The sequence below is a fragment of the Leptinotarsa decemlineata genome, unplaced genomic scaffold, assembly GCF_025532065.1.
Source record: "Leptinotarsa decemlineata unplaced genomic scaffold, Ldec_3_MD MMD2_tig00000251_RagTag_RagTag, whole genome shotgun sequence".
Taxonomy (NCBI): Eukaryota; Metazoa; Arthropoda; class Insecta; order Coleoptera; family Chrysomelidae; genus Leptinotarsa; species Leptinotarsa decemlineata.
The window spans coordinates 8,884,736-8,902,771 of NW_027412547.1; positions in this window are offsets into that span (position 1 = coordinate 8,884,736).

Genomic DNA, 18,036 nt, shown 5'->3' on the forward strand with positions numbered 1-18,036 from the left:
TGCTTTCGAAAGTTTAAAATACTCCTGGCTTTTGGAATATGTCACTGTGTGGCCGCCAGAAGTGATTAGATGCAGATGTGCTTGTTACAAAAGGTTATAAAGTAAATGTGCTTTATTTCACTCGATTTGTTAACAGTTTGTAGTGGTCCGAATTTTCCAAACTTCTGCAGCTGGAAATATTATTTCGAAATCAATACTTGATTTCGAAAAAGACTGATAATTTCATGTAATATGTACTATGGAAATTTGAAACGGCGGGGTATTTGCCTCTTGAAATTGAAATTATAATTGTGTAAATATTTTGAACTTGGCAAAATTCTGAAAGATGTCATTATTTTTGGTTGATTTCCACCTTCTTCAATGTGATGGAAGGTGAATATTACCTCAAAAAGGATGAGCAAATATTTTTTTCTACGAAGGAGAACTACATGTTTTTTGATTTCGTTGTAAGATATATGAATTTTTTTGTCTAAACTTTTTTTATATCCAATGTAACAATGAATGTCCATGACATACTTTGCCTTATACATATTACGGTCTACTTTTATTTTTATTTCTGTGTTGCAAACGGTGATAGTAACAAATATCTTATTTTTTATTACTTTATTTTTTTAATATAATGATAATGAAAAATTACTCTCTGCTAAGAGGTTTTTCTGGTTCAAAATGGAAGTTTCAAAATAGTCAGACCAATATGACAGAATTGGCCGATATGTTCCGGAACTTCCGTTGAAGTGCGAATACTTTATTTTTGTGAGCATAGTTTTTCAGTATTGAGAAATTTGTAAGGCATCAAAATACTCCTTATTTTTTCCTCTTCATCAAAACAAAATAATAAAAACAACAGTAAAAAAACTATAAGTCCAAAAAGTATCTAATGGATTTAAAAACGAGGACAAAAAAAATCTTGTGATGCACTGTTTGCAACATTTGGTGTAGTAATGAATATTACTAGAGTTTTTTACCAACACCAAACCGTTATTTTTAACGCCTCGACATGTGTTTCAATCATCAAGTGATCATCTTCAAGAAGAAGTTTAAACTAAATCTATATACAATTTTATCCTTATTCATATCATAGACCCCTCTGCTAGGTACCTGTGTCTCAATTGTCTCAAAATTAATTGACTCATTTCTAAACTCTCCTAGGCATCTAGATGCCTGTTGTTGTTAAATTGTCCAACTAATCTTAATGAATTGCAGTCTATGAAATGGTTTTGTGGCAAAACATGATGGGCGACTGCTGATTTTGCTGGTCTTGCATATTTTAGGTATGCGAAGTGTTCCTTATATCTTATTTCCGTAAATATTTCAGTCTGTCCATAATATTTTGCATCGCAGTCCTTGAGTTTGATTTCGTAAATTCTAGACTTTTCCAAATTTTCAACTTTGTCCTTTGGATTTCCTAAAAGGCTCTGTAGCGTTTGACTTGTTTAAAATACCAACTTCATACCTAGTTCCTTACCAACTTCATACCTAGTTCCTTGATAATCTTTCCAAAGTTCTCCATATATTGGTGATATGGAACAAAAATATATTTATCTTTGTTTTCGTCGTTTCTAAAAGTCGGGATTTCGTTCATTCTCAGCCTAAACTTTTCGTTCCTCATAATATCATCTACAATACCCCTCGAGAAAATGTTACTTATTATTATTATTATTTCCTGTATTGTCCGTTCTCTTTTTGTGAACCTCTTATGTGTGAGTGGAAACATCAAAAGACAATGCACTGAAAAAAAAATCAACGCAACAGACTGTTGGTTGACCCTGGAAGTTACAGCAATCTGAATATGATCTCTGACTTTAAGCCTTAACTGTCAACTACGAACTGCTTTATAAAGTACTGTTCCCGAGTAGGAAGGAGTGGATCCTCCAAGTGAAGAAAATATTAAAAGCAGATAGTTGTTGGTTCGCAGGTGGATCAAAAATACCTTAAGGTTCTGGTGCAGGTGCTTTCAGTCGCAGACCCAGAACAGATATGTCAACCTGCCTAGGAACCTATGCAACTCTATTTCAAGCGGAACTTCACGCTATTGAATTGTGTGCTAAGAGAATGTAAGAATCCAACCTCATATACAAGTTAATAAAACTATTCCCGAATAGTCAAGCGGCATTAAAAGCCCTTGGCTCCTACCGAGCAACGTCTATCAACGTGGAGCACCGACTCTCCTCGATAGGAAGGCTCAACAGATTGTCTCTGGTCTGTATTCCTGAAAGGCAATGAGGCTGCTGACTTCCTTCAGCAGCTCCATCGGACCAGAACCTGTCATTGGCATCACTTTAGGCTTTGCCAAACAAGCATCGACCATCTGGATGGCAAGAAGAATTATGGACTCCTGACAGAATCTTCGAGGATTGGCTCACTCCAAGGCGTTTATTCACCCTTCGAAGCTTGATACCAAACAGTTGTTGGACTACTATGTCTAACAGGCCCTCTCACAGGTCACTGTCATTTGAATTATCATATGCAGAGACTCGGACTGTCAGAAGACAGTGTATGTCGCCTCTGTTTGGAAAATGATGAAACAGCAGAGCACATACTTTGTGTCTGTCCCGCTGGGGACCGAATCAGGTTTTCAGAGTTTGGCAGAGCCGTACTCTTACCATCTGACCTGAAAGACCACTCATTATACAAACTAATCGGCTTCGTTAAAAAACTGGGTTTATTTGGGACAGCACTGCAAAAATTATTCTTGTGAAATCACATAATATTACGTTGGCCTTTTTGTAACCAACGTAAAATCATGTGATATCACAGGAATTTCTGTGAATGTCATATTACCAAATGAATTAAGTGAAAACTCCTCCGGAACATATGATATTCTGCGAATTCCATCATCACGTTTTTTATTGTGTAAAATTTAAGTTACCCTATAAATATTGTGAAAATTACAGTACATATTCATGTTTTTCACAATCATTTTTAACAGTGAGTGTGAACAGGAGTGAGTCATAATAAATCGTTACAGGTTAACGTGGATAATAAAATAGACTCAACCTAATATAAGTTGTCCTTTATTTTCCAACCCATACGTGAATTTTATTCATTGAAATCTTTTATTGAAAAAGAAAACTAAGTCCTCAATATTCGATTTTTGTTATCGAATATCGCGAAAACATCATCCACACACCTTAGCCATATCCTAGGAATATACTTTGGACTTTTCTTTGGTTTTCATTTCGAGCTTGCTCATTCAGGTTAGCCAGGAAGGGGGACAAGGGGTTTCCCATAGCCATTCCTTCCTGTTCATAAAAGCAACCTTCTACCTGAAAATAAAATGGTTTTGTTTCATACATATATTAGTGAGAGGAACGAATTCATCAATTTCTTTATTATTGAAATTATTTCTTTTCAGTAATTACCTGATGTATTGTAATGTGGAATTAGGACGCCAGAAAATAAAGAACTGACATCAAAGGAAACCAAAATCTCACCTTCTTGCAGAACGATGACTTTTGATCTTGTATGAACTCTAAGGAGTTTTTGATACTTGAACCTGGTTCTACAATAGGCAAGCTTTCAAATTCCTCAGTGAGTCAATTTGCTATTTGGTAGATAGGAGATCCAATAGCAATAGGATCCAAGTAGTTTATAATGTAATAATTTTTTGCATCATTTATTCAACTCATTTAACAGTTCTTTGGAAATGGTATACCAGTCCTCCTGCCTTGAGGAACTGGGCAATATCAGTTAACAACCTCTATATAGAAAAACTGCATTTACTGTCGATGTGAATTATGAACCAGACATTTTCTACATTAGCATGCAATTCTATTACCATTTTTCCCCTTTCAAACAGTCCAGGATGAAGTTATCCAAAAAGGTCATAAAAACTACATTTATTGATTTTAGAATGAAAGCTGGGTTCGTATTGATTATTCATTTCCATATTTACACAACGCCGACCCCGAGAAGGATAAACATCATGCATTATTTTAATCTCCATAGTTCATTAACATCGAATACGTCTTGCCATTACAAACCCAACATCCAACATTTGCTCAACTTTAAAGCTTTGTGCCGACCTTTCGAATAGTAGGAGGGTGAAATCTATTTGCCCTGTTCAAATATTAAACACTTGCTATTCAGACTGACATGGGATGTTAAATTGATAATATCTTGTTCCAGGATCCTGTTACGTCTTTAATAAATAATAACATTGCTGCCAGCTGTCAAGAAGGGTAGCTTTTACTGGTAGGAATAATTTCTACCAAAACGTATATGATGAAATTGGTCGATGCCTAATGAAAATCTACAACGTATTCAATCAATATTTTATTGTGAGATTGTCAATGAACAGTTGAAAAAACCGCCAACATTTGTTTCATATATTATACATGAGAACATGCCTGAGGAAGCACATGCTGCGGTTTTGTAATTTGTTCAGGGACAATCTCACAACAACGTGTTACTTAAATATATAACATACGATATCTGATGTTGAATAACGGTATCCTTTTCAGATACAAGTTATAACGTTAGGTCTAAAGTGAGTAGGTCTATTCGACCCTCCACTGTAACCCGCAAAGGTTTATTGTGGCTCACACCTATTCACACTTGGCCAAATAAACCCAGCATCTTAACGAAGCCGATTAGTTTGTATGGTGATTGGTCTTTCAGGACAGATGGTAAGAGTACGGATCTGCCGAACTCTAAGAACCTGATTCGGTCCCCAGCGGGGCAGGCACAAAGTATATGCTCTGCTGTTTCATTATTTTCCAAACAGAGGCGACACACACTGTCTTCCGATAGTCCTAGTCTGTACATATGATGATTCAAATGACAGTGACCAGTAAGAAGGTCTGTTAGACATCGTAATTCATCCCTACTGTAGTCCAAAACTGTTTGGTATCAAGCTTTGATGGGTGAATAAACGCCTTGGAGTGAGCCAATCCTGAAAGATTATGCCAGAAGTTCATAAATCTAAATCTTCTTGCCATCCAGCTGTTCAATGTTTGTTTGGCAAAGCCCAAAGCGATGATGCCAATGACAGCATTCGAGATTGCTCTGAAATGTTCCATAATGACCCGGAATGTTCCGGGATGTTCCCGAAAATTCCAGACCTTTCCCAAACATTCCACAATATTTCGGTATGTTCTGGAATGTTATGAAAAGCTCTGGAATTCTCTGAAATGATCTGAATATTGTAAACATTTATAAAGAGTGAAACTGCAGCCCTCGTATTTTCAAAATTAACTTCAAATGAACACAGAAACTTTTTTGTGGCTAGGGGATAAATGGCCATCACACCACGCAACTACGTTCCACAATAATCTCGAATGATCCCGAACGTTCCAGATTATTCTCGAAAATCAAAGAATTTTCGAATACACTTTAATGTTCTAGACTCCTCTAGAACTTTCTGGAAGGTGAAACTTCGACTCCAAAATTAAAACACAAGCTCTACAGGAAAATCCTGAAGTCGAATAGATCCACCCACTTTTGACCTATCCTAACCCAAGGCGCTCTAAGAGCGGTGCCTGTGCGAAAGTAGCAAATAACATTGTATTTGAATCGCAATCTAATAAGATTGCAAGTGATGTTCTGGTTTCCAATCAGGCGGATAGCTCATTTCTGGATGGAAATCCAGTAGCTTTATGGTATGCTTAGAAGCGGATCTCCATACATGAGAACAATACTTCAAAGAAGGTCTGATTTGAGCTTTATAAAGTATCAAAAGTTGCTGAGGTTTGTACAGTTTTCTAGTTCGGAACGTGTTCCAAGCTTTTGAGGAGCAGCCTTTACAATCCAGGGACATGATTCTGCTAAGACATATTGGTGTCCAATTTAAACCCTAACCAACGTATCGAAGCAGAAACCGAAATTGTCTGTTCTCACATTATTATACCCGGTTCTGAAACCTTCATCTTTTTGAAAAACCTATGCTTGGGTTTTTTTGGCATTAAATTGTGCCTAGTTAGTTTCACCCCAATACGAAATCACTTCTAGATCCTCGTTAAGATATCCAACCTCCTTCTGCATCCACAGCCGATGTCCTGGAATCCAAATGGAATGACGAGACAAGTGTAATGTCTTCAGCAAAGTAGACTTTCAATGTGCGACTTTATCTTCTTTTACAAGCTCGTTTGTACCTATTATTTTTGTATTTGTTTAATGTACAACTTCAAATGCCTTATATAAACCCTCTTGTGTAATAGCATCAATAAAGAATTTGAATGTTGAATAGATATGAATGTATTGGATTTTTGGTTTCTTTCAATAAGTCCTTGATATACAATAAAAAGAGGGTCGGAGACAATATGGATCCCAGGGGGATACCAGCGTTGTTGGTAAAACTGTTTCAAAGATATCCTTCGACGGCCACTTGCAGGGAACTCTCCTTCAGGAATCTGGAGGGGCAAACACAGAAATGATTCGATAAGCCATAGCATCGAAGTTTGCCCAGCAAACTCTCATGCCACACACGGTTAAAGGCCTTGTAAATATCAAGCGCAACAGTTCTTTACTCTTCATGTTTCTCGATTGCGTTATTCCAAATATGGGTGACATACGATAGAAGGTACATTTTCCATTGATAAAGAAATGAGTCAGTGTGAAAAAAATGATGTCAAATATATTTGCTAGTTCATAATAATAGTAATACCCATCAGTATACAAGTTCTATTTTTTATGAATACATCCTGTTGAGAACGAAGGCATTGTTATTATATATTGTTATCATTTATCGACCATGATATTTCCATTCGTGCTCGGTAAATGTCTTGCAAATAAAGAAACGGCTATTGAAAATCGTGCCTATTTATAAATGCTGAAGTGATTATTGATAGCGCACCAATAGGACGATATATGTATTGTATTTATACAATTCAATAGCTACTAAGAGCTAATTTCAATATTTCTTTTTGTTGAATGTTGATGTAACAGTTGCCTTTATTATGCTTTGACAGCTGCCGGTTAAGCAATTATCGAACTGAAAAGAGATAATAGAAATCGTAAAGTTCAAAACACCTGCTTTTGCAATCGGATTGCCTCGTACCGAAATATGGCAGAACATTTAAAACATCGCTAATTAACGTAATACTGGCTTATTCATCTCTCAACATTATTAATGGATACAATGCCATATTCATACTTCATATATTCCTCTGTGTTTGCATATTCTACCTCTTGAATACAGTCGCTAAAACATTGTTCAGTATTTGATATTTTGTTATATTTTGAAATCGAAAAATAAATTTCGATTTAATTTGCACTGCATTGTACCTATAGTGCTATGATTCAAAAACTTAAATGGAATATGTATCACAAACAAAAGATATCAAAATAAAAAAATGCTCAAAACCATTTGATTACAGAAGGAGAAATAAAATGACATAAAAGAGAACCCCATCGATTACAAAGGCCTCACTTACCCCGAAAAGAAAAACCTGAATAGCCGATCAATATTTATGATACATAATTGAAACTGCTATAAGAATGCTATCCAATGGTATGAATAATAATTGTGAATTGTCAATCAATATTCTTTGAAAAATAAGTTTTGTGGAGGAGTCAATATTTCTTACTATTTTTGGGTGTTTGATCTTCCACTGTCTGAAAAAAAAAGAAATGAGTCAATAGAGAATGAAGGGCCAACTGAAAAATTCACCCTTAAAAGTTACTGCATAATATGAACCACTGAAAAGTCCAATTAGTCAGTAGTATGTCGTATTTATAAATTTTGCCTACAAATTGAATAATTAATGAAAAAATTAAACTTCTATACTTAGCTTCTTCTAGATGGTTGAGTTTTCGGACAAGCATCATTTTCTTCGTTATTCACTATGGAATGTCTTTTAGGGATATATATCATGTAATTGTCTATCTAAACTTTTGAATGGATTTATAAAATAAAATTCATTGCATTTAATTTGCACAACATCCCTCTTTTGAAACGTTTTTGGACTTCTTTGTTGAAAAAAAAATTTAATGTCTGAGTTTCCTAGCAACAATATTTAAAATTTCTTAATCACCAATGTTTGACAGTTCATTACAAAATAATTATTGAGTCTTAGGAAATACTATTGACATCTCTATAAAGCTTGAACTTTTAAGATTCTTTTTTCATTTACCAATTCAGTCTTTAGTATTTTCTTTCATATTGAAATTATTGTCCTGAAATGATTGAATGTCAAACTTTACCAATGTGGTTAGTAATTTTATTAAATTTGAGAATGAATTGTTTATTTTCTACTTGTTGTTCAAGTACTATTCTGGTTTAATTATAATGCACTAACTTTCTTTTTTATTGTATTCTTTTTGTCAATTTCTCACGTTCACCGATTGAAAATTCCCGAATTCTATTGGTCAGTTGTTATATCAAATAATGAATTTGGTTTTACTCTGTTTTTACAGGATGCTTGAAAGATTATCCCAATTTTATTTTGAAAATATCCATCTGATATCCAAATTCTCCACCTGATTTTTGAATGCTCTATAAATTCAATTTGTACTTTAAGGACTTGGTAATAATTTGTCACAATGCATGTTATTTTTTTTATATAAAACCTATCCCAGTCCCCAAATTGATTGAGTCAAATTCAATTACTTGGTCGAAAGGAAAGGAATAGAAAAGTATGTACCAAGTTTGAGCTATGGGCGAGGTGTATTTTCGATGCTAATGAAAAATCAATATTTTTCCATGTTTACGATATGCTTTAATATTTTTTCGTCAGAAAATAAACTAAATTTGAAAAAAACACCGCAGAGACCAAAAAATTGTATATTCAGTTGCTTGATCTAAAAAATAAAAAACTACAAGGCTATAGTACTCACTGAGAGCCACTGGGCCCAATAATTTCAAGCTAGTTAGGTTAGGTCCAAATTAAGTAGGTCTATTCGACCCTCCACTGCAACCCTCAAGGGTTTATTGTGGCTCATACCTATTCACACTGGACCAAATAAACCCAGCTTCTCAACGAAACCGATTAGTAGATTGTATGGTGAGTGGTCTTCCAGGTCATATGGTGAGAGTACGGCTCTGCTGAACTCTAAAAACCTGGTTCGGTCGCCCAGCGGGGCAGGCACAGGTTCTGTTGTTTCATCGTTAATGTGGTAGTCGGATAGTCAAGGTGCAAGATTCCCTCCTTGATACCCGCGAGAACCTTCCCATATGAAGGTTTTTGCACGTCAGCTACACCTGACGATACCTTAGATTCAACCGTGCAGGGATTTTTCACCTCTGGTTTTGGTGAATCATCACTTGAGCGCAAACGTTTGCTAACCTGCTCATGTGGGGGGGGGGGGAGTTTTTTCCTCCACCTGAGACAGATTCTGCGTACTCCGCTCAAGAATTTGGTGCAAGGTGGTTTTATAAGGTACCCCGCTCTTGAGGAGACGACTCAGTCGTTTCCTGGCTGCACCACCAAACCTTTTTTTTAGGTTCAGTTGTTGGATCAGCTCTCGCTCTTGAACTAAATTCACAGGGAGGTTAGTTGGAGTCGTAAACTCGACATCCATCTCCTCTGTAGACTTGTTCCTGAACTAAATTTAAAGGGAGATCAGTTGGAGTCGTAAACTCGACATCCATCTCCTCTATAGACTCAGCGTCAGGAAGAATGTTTAAGTTTACTCTGTCCATAAAAGTCCCACGAGTAGCTAGGGAAAGAGGGTCAATCACGGCAGAGCCCCGCATTACCGTGACAAGGCGATGCTACGACGAGAGGGTACCCGGTATCACGAAGGTTCCGTAGAGACATCTGATAAGCTCAGTGTCATTAATTCCTTATCCCCCGGCACGGATACACACACCTCACGATTAAATCATCGTTGGAATGCCATTCAGTTAGGGAATAACAGAACCACAAGTGATTCTGTCATTCCCGTATCCAGCGGGGCTACGTGGAAGCAGGCATCCGATGGCGGCCGGTTTGCTCAATCACAAGCCAATGCACTCGCCAAAAACAGCATGCACAGTGGTTCTGGCAGTGAAAGATGAACATGGACAGCCACCAGCCTTCAAGCTAGTTGGGTTTGTACCAAATCTGAACTATATCGGTTTAAGGATATTATTGCCTTTTTGTAAATACCGTTTTTTTGAAACTGCAACTTCCTAAACTTATCTCAGAAACGAAGCAACTCCAGACATATGTTCACAGAACCTTTTTTTTTTTAAAACAACCTAACTGATCACCGTCTGAAGCTCTGCATCATAGTTAAATACGAAACACCTTATGTATCATTCTGGTTATTCAACTAGCATTCGCGCACTCAAACCTGTTTTGTTATATAATGAAATTTTATTTAATTTTTTCATTTTGGATAAACGCATCTACCAAAAACTGACTGATTATTTTTTTTTGTACAACTTAATCTTTTATTTGTGCTCCCCTCTGCAGTACACCATACACCCGCTTTTTTTGAAACAATATTTGAACGGGTATCTACTAGCAACGCTCACCTTGCAAGGTGACAACTGCAATTTAATCAAGTCACCTGACAGTACAAAGTTATCCTCATTGAGGTCGTCTTGGTACGTAAACGTGTAAAAAACACGATTTGCTACGGTGCACAACCTTGTTTGCGTGCTAATATCCAGTGCAAACGTTCTCAAATGTACACAGGTGTCCGTCCCAATCCGCCTTGTGATGACTGGCGGTGCGGGAAGAACTGCACTGAATGTGATCAATATAATTTCATAATAATAATTATATATCTAATTGATCTGATTCATAGAATGATATATCTACAAATATTGAAAAGAAAATATTTTGATTAAAAAATTATTTCACTTGTTTCTTCTCCATTATTGGACAAAACATTGTGGGAAACTTCTAAAGAAAGGAAGATAAGGACTACAAATAAAAACTACAGGTGAATTTGACTCTATTTGGGTTACACCAGGTAATATTCTTTGTGTTTGATCTTCTCTAGGTTTACTGTTCATAGGAGTGTGTATTGTTTTGTGTAATATATTGAATGTTAAGTCTTGTTGTGTTTTGATTTGTATTTGTTTTTCGGTAAGGGAATTATGACTGTTAGATTTATGGATGTTTCTTGTATGCCTTTTTGTACTCGTCGTGTCTTTGGATCAGTTTTTTCTTGGTTTGGCCGATATAGAATTTTTTGCAGTTGGAGCATTGTATGCTGTTCACCCCGTTTAGGTTTTTGTCTTCTTCTTTTTCATAGCTGTTTGATTTTTGTGTTATTTTCGTGTTTGGCTTGTATGTGATGTTGATGTGATGATGATGTTGATGTCCATCCCGACAGTATTGTCCCGGAAGCCGGACTGGAGCATGTTCTCGGGAACAAATTTTTGATGTTAGACTTTCTAATCCCAAATCATGACAGAAGGTTAGTCGTAATTTAGGTTGCATGTTTTTTGTTTCATGCGTTGTTACTTTTTTATCCACAAAAAGATGATGATTTACTAGTGATTTTGAATTATATCGACAAAAAGATGTAGATTCTGCAAGAACAATATACTTTTATTTACAATTGATGTTAAATTGTTTGGAGAACTGAATTACATACTCTGTGAATGATTTTTAACACTACCTTGTGGATAATCTGAAGTTTGAACTATCCTTTCATAGGAAAGCTTCTGTCCCTTTTTTAATAATAATTGTATTTCGAGTCGAATGCAACATAGATTTTGTCTTGAAAGAATCATCACAGCGGCATTGTGGATTATGTTCTGTCCAAGAAAGTGTGAAACTTACGAAAAATTTATCGTCTAAATTTCATCTAATTTTTGACATTGTTCGACCAATGTTTACTTTCTCGCATCAGAATTGTTTTTGATATGGCACCGCCCCTATTTCGTAGCTTTTATATGGAAAGGATGCTCCATCTGATTGTAACTATATAGTTTGTGTTAATTCAATTATCTCCTGCATTTTTTCGATCGAGTTTTTTATAAAACATGTTACGTTAGTAACAAATTAAGTTGTAGCAAATTAAGTTGTCGGAAATAATAATCAACTAAATATTATTTTCACAGATTTTAGTGAAGCCTTCGACAAGGTTAATCATGAGAATATGTTGAAAAAACTATATACTTTTGGGATTTTAGATCGACTCTTGAAGCTGTCAGCTTCGTATCTTATAGACAGGAAACAGTATGTTTGTTAGTTATTTGGTTCGGTGTCACACGTAAGTGAATGCTGTCCATCGTTGTGTCGTTTTATCTGTTGGATAATATATGAATCAAACCTGGCAACACACGCCATACAAAACGAACACAATTTTCTCCACCAGAGAACATGAAACTCATAAAACAAGTCAATAAGGGAAACCGTATGAACATCTGGTAAAACTCAAACATCCATAAATTTAACAGTCTTAATTCACTCATCGAGGAACAAATACAAATCAAAACACAACAAGACCTAACATTCAGTATATCACACAAAACAATACACAGTCCTAGAAACAGTAAACCTAGAGAAGATCCAACACAAAGAATATTATCTGGTGTAACCCAAATACAGGCAAATTTACCTGAAGTACCTGCACTAAGGTGTTCGGACCGTGAATCTCAAAACTTCAATTTGAGCTGCTTTGCTTTATTCAGTACCCTGGGGTTATTTTTTCTTATTTATCACTGGAACAGTTTCGTAAAACTTATTCACCAAATCAAGCATATACCGGTGACTTACATTACAATATGAATTTCTTTCGTTGAAAAGACATGCCGCCGTTTCCGCGCACTTTCCAACTTCTCCATAAATCATGATTATTTCATTTCTGTTTTTGAGAATGTAAACCATTTTTACACTTTTGTACACTTAATAATCACTAAACAGCACAACATGTACAACTGTATACATGCTACTACCACATCATTCAAATTTGTGACCCAATTTTTAGAATGAAAACACAACCTTTTCAGAAGTAGCAAAAAAAAGACTGCTATCTGTACACTTTCTGCGATGAGAAATATAATATTCTTTCCAGTTCTGGTCAAACCATGCATCTCAGTATAGGCGGATAGTTTAGAACACTATTTTCTGGAAAATTCTTATGAAAAAATAAAAAGTCAGGGTACCACTGGAAATAGAATCAAACGCCAATCAAAATGATGACCCCCCTTTCCATTTAAAATTCTGAGGGTATCCCCCCTCCTAGGGTGTTGAACCACGAGGACTACAATAAAATTGACAATAAAATTGATCTGCTTTTTTGATTCCTCATATCATTTACTGAAAGGGAGATATTAAGGGTGGGAAGTTTTCGAACTGACCCTATATAAATCAAAAACAAAATTACGTGATGAGCCAATAAAAAAAACAGGGCCAATTTCTCACGGTTGGTGTTTAGAAACAAAATTTTAGATGTTTATCGATAAACCTGAGAGAAAGACAAAGACATTTCTCATGCATATTTACAACTTTTGTCACTTCCACCTCCTTGTTGGAATAAATCCATAAATAAAATATAAATTATTCATCACATCTACTTCAAACCGAAGATAGTTTTTTTTTCAAAGTACCAATTAGGAGAAAGTTATGGCAAATGGATTTTGGATGTTATGAATGTTAAAAAATGGAAAAAGCATCAATGAAAATTGAAATCTGATATAATTCAGAGATGAAAGTTTCAAGTAGAACCAGACACCATGAAGTAAATTCCTAAGTAGACAAATGATGAAATCAGTTTACAACGATAAATGAAACGAATATAAGTAATGAGCTAAAACATAACAAAATCATGGACTTTTTTTAATATATCAATCATCATTGGCTCTAAATCTAAAGCAAATGAACTTCCTGGACCTCGTCCACTAGATGAAGTGACATTTTGTGATGTTCTCTCCAACTTCGGAAGAGGAATGAAATACTCTGAAAGAATTCCGATTTTCAATTGTGGAATATCATTGACTTTAGGTCGATGATGGTCACTATCTTGCACTGATGAGTGGCTAATAAGCTCGAAACCGGTCTGCAAGTTTGCCCGTTCCAGAATTGAAGGTCGACTCTTTCAATTGTATTGCCAATTGCATAAGCAGGAAATTTTCTGTGAAGATTTCTGCACTGACGCCTGTCGGATATAATCCAACGCCCTTTGTGGTATTAGGTATATAGGTATATTAGGTATATCGAGACTGGCTTGAACGTTTGAAGTTCGTTTGCTTTAGATTTGTTTACTGCTAGTTTCCAAGCATAGCCCACTGACTAATAAGAAAATTAATGGCTCTGTTGCAAAGTCAAGCTCAGATAACTACGGTTTTCACTACTTACAAAAAAAGTTACCTTCTTGCTTTGCCTTCGTAAATTAGGTCTTCTATAGATCCCTTAGATAACGTCTTCATAAGTAAAGATATCATTCATCTGCCCTTACATAGGTTTGTTTTTCAAGGATGAAAGATATCATTCATCTGCCCTTACATAGGTTTGTTTTTCAAGGATGATTGAGTGAAGCAATACATTCGTGCTTCAACTAAACATCATCGATGATAACTTTTTTGGGAAATGTATGAAGTTTTGGAGATTTCTTCAATATTGAAAGTGAGTTGTCTCCCGATATTTCCTGATTTTCATTTTTAAAATCAAAATATTCACTTTTGCATTTCACCCTCAACATTCGAGTGTTTCCTGTTTCAAGAATTCAATTTAATCTGTATGTGGTTGAGTAAATATTCGTTATTGTTTCTATGTTTACATGACCGTGTTGGTTATTTACATTGAAGCCATGAAATAAATCCATAACAAGATAAATGATGAAATCATAATACATTTTTTCTACACCCGTACTCTAACAATACACGTATATGACCATAATCCGTTTCATAATGATATCCATTATGATACAGATATTTCATAATGATACAGATCATCAACCAAAAGAAACGCTTAATTTTTCAATCAAGAATCCTGTTCCATTGTTTGTCCTAGATTCTAACCTAAGTAACTAATTGCTTTATTTGTCAAAATCAGTTTTCATATTACCTACCTATATTATCAAAATGTCTGAAAACAGCGATATAGAAGGAATACCATCGACTCCAATATTTTTAAAAGATCAGATTAATTACAGTTGTTATATTCAATATAAATATAATTAGAATCTTTATAGTTTTCATATATCCATGATAATACCACTAAGTTTGTGTTCTTTTTTTAAATATGAGTTAATTACTGTAAATGTGTTCAATACAAATATAATATTTATAGTTTTTCATTATTTATCGGGTTTAGAAAAAATAGCGTATGCAACTCTCATGTAAAGGTTATTAACACACTCGCATATACCATACAAAACTCGCCTTCAGCTCGTTTCGTATCCCAGTTAATGCTCGTGTCTTAATAACCATCATTACATGATCGTTGCATAATATACTATTATAACAATAGATGAAAAACAAGTCTAGGCAATGAGCTAAAACTATAATGAATTTCTTCAAAATATTTTTAAGAAAATATATCAATCATTAATGGGCAGCTTTATGAAACAATATATTATTTATTTGTTTGAATGATATGCATGTTATACAGTGTGTAAAAGCCAAATGGAATAAATTCATAATCATATGCATATTTAAATAAATATCGAAACACGTCGAATGTGAATTATAATTTGATATTATTCGACGTAAAAATGCCACACTTACCTTCAACCCCCTTCGAATGAGAGGTGCAACCCCCAATTTTTTAAAGGAAAGTATAGGTTTGTGATATATCGTTCGAAAGGTCTCTTCATTCTCTAGTCAAAAATGTTATCGCTTTCAAGTTTATTGCAACAATTGAGATAAAATAAATTAAAATCATGTGGTTACTGAAATTCGATAAAATACACTCACTCACTCACTCATAAAATACAATACGAAAAAGAATTATGGATGTTAACGAAGTAGATATTCAAAATGTTCACCGCGAACGTCTTGGCAATATCATAATCTTAAATAAAACTGTCTTCTAACATTATTTATTGACCGACCTAATTGCAAGCGTTATTCGTTCTTTTAAGTCATTCAAATCTGAAGGTTCAGTTTTGTACACATTGCTTTTTACATATCCCCATAAAAAAAAATCTAATGATGAAAGATCAGGTGATCGCACTGGCCATTCAATTGATCCTCGCCTCTCTATGCATCAATTGGAAAATGTTGTATCGAGGTATTGCCGGACATTAAGTTGGTAACGTGAAGGTGCTCCATCCTGCTGAAACCATATCGTATTAACTGGAACTTGAGGGTTTCCTGCATCAGGATATAAATTTGCTAAACTTGGAATGACATCATTTTGAAGTATTGGTAAATAATTATCGCCATTCAAGTTGCCCTCAATGAAAAAGGGACCAATGATTTGGTTTCCTACAATGCCTGCAAACATTAACCTTTTGAGGTTGCATGCGTTTTTCTCTCATCCAGTGATGATTTTTCGTTGACCAGTAGCGGCAATTTTGCCGATTAGCATGACTGTTAAAAGACACTCATCAGAAAACATAACGTCTTCTGATTCGATGATATTGTTATCCAACATGTCCATCATTCGCTAACAAAAATAAGTTCTTCTGTCAGAATCGTCTTCCATGCGATGCATTTTATTTTCTTTTAATATGTTTACTATCGATGTATGGCTAACATTGAATGTAGTGGATGCCTATCTATTCGATGTATGTGAGTTTTCCTCAAACTCAAACGTCACATCTAATTTGAATTCATCACTCATTGCATTGGCAGCTGCTTTTTTTTATCTGTCCCACATGACCAAGCTCGAGAAACTGCTTCTCTATTTTGCCTATTGTTCCTCGAGATATGGGCGGTAAATTAAGAAATTTGTCATGAAATAGGCAACCTACTTCCTGTTGTGTTCGGGTTTCACTTTCGTAACCAATCATTTATGAAACTGTTATTTTATGCATTTCCATTAATCTAACCATTTGTCAGACTTAAAGTTAACGAACTTTAAAGTTGACATACTGACAACTTATGTTGTAACATACAAAACAAGTTGACAAGACGTTTTGAACTAACGTTGACACGGAAATTAATTACAGTTTTTCAAAGGATACCATCTAAAAAGAACATTGCTATGGTGTTTGCTTATTTTCTTATTTAAATTGATGGATGTAGCCCTTACTACGTGGTAGGAAATCATAACGAAGAAAAGAGAAATAAAACTTTTATTTGTAGCTAACGTTACTGCAGTTTCGTCCTATACGGACATTTTCAAACTTTTACAATACAAAGTTTATTCATTACTTTCTTTTTATCGATATCTCAACATGAAATGAGTTATGAGTATTTTGCAATAAGTTTTGAGTGTATTTTATCCAATTTCGGTAACCATATGATTTAAATTAATCATTGTTGCAATAAACTTGAAAGCAATACCATTTTTGAGTAGAGAATGAAGAGACCTTTCAAACAGTAATCACAAGCCTATACTTTCCATTTAAAAAATTGGGGGCTGTACCTGTCATTCGACGGGGTTTGAATTATGTCAAATTATAATTAAAATTCGACGTGTTTCGGGATTTTATTGAAATATAATGAATTTATTCCATTTGGCTTTTTCACACTGCATATGCTACGATACAACATGCAAATGTCTGAAATTTGTATTTCATCATTAGAATTCCTGTATTTTGAAGTAAATTTCATCAACTGATGATCTACTACTGATTATTTCAATCTTTTTTCTTTATTCCTCCCTACATCAAGGAAGTGCCGCCATTTTGAATTCGTAGAATGGAATATAGCGCTAAAAAGATAATTTTAATATTGTGACAATCAGTTCGGAAATATATAAAAGGTTCTATCCAGAATTCTTGACTTCGGTCCATTTGCAATTGAATCGGTTCGACTCTAACATATTTGGGTAAAAGAACAGATATAATTTCGGGTTTCTTCAGAAAAAACAATGTGGAAGTGGCAATCAGACTTTATGCCAGGTTATCTGATTTCCTTCTCAATGCCAAAGATAAAGTGGACAAGTTGGTGAAATCTGGAGTTTATAAGTATAGTTGTCCGGAGTATAATAGTGTTTATGTGGGATAATGTGGTCGAAGGTTCTCAAAACGGTATGCTGAACATAAAAGATCTTTCAGACTAGGTAAAAATGATTCGACGAATTCAAACCATTTCTTGGGATG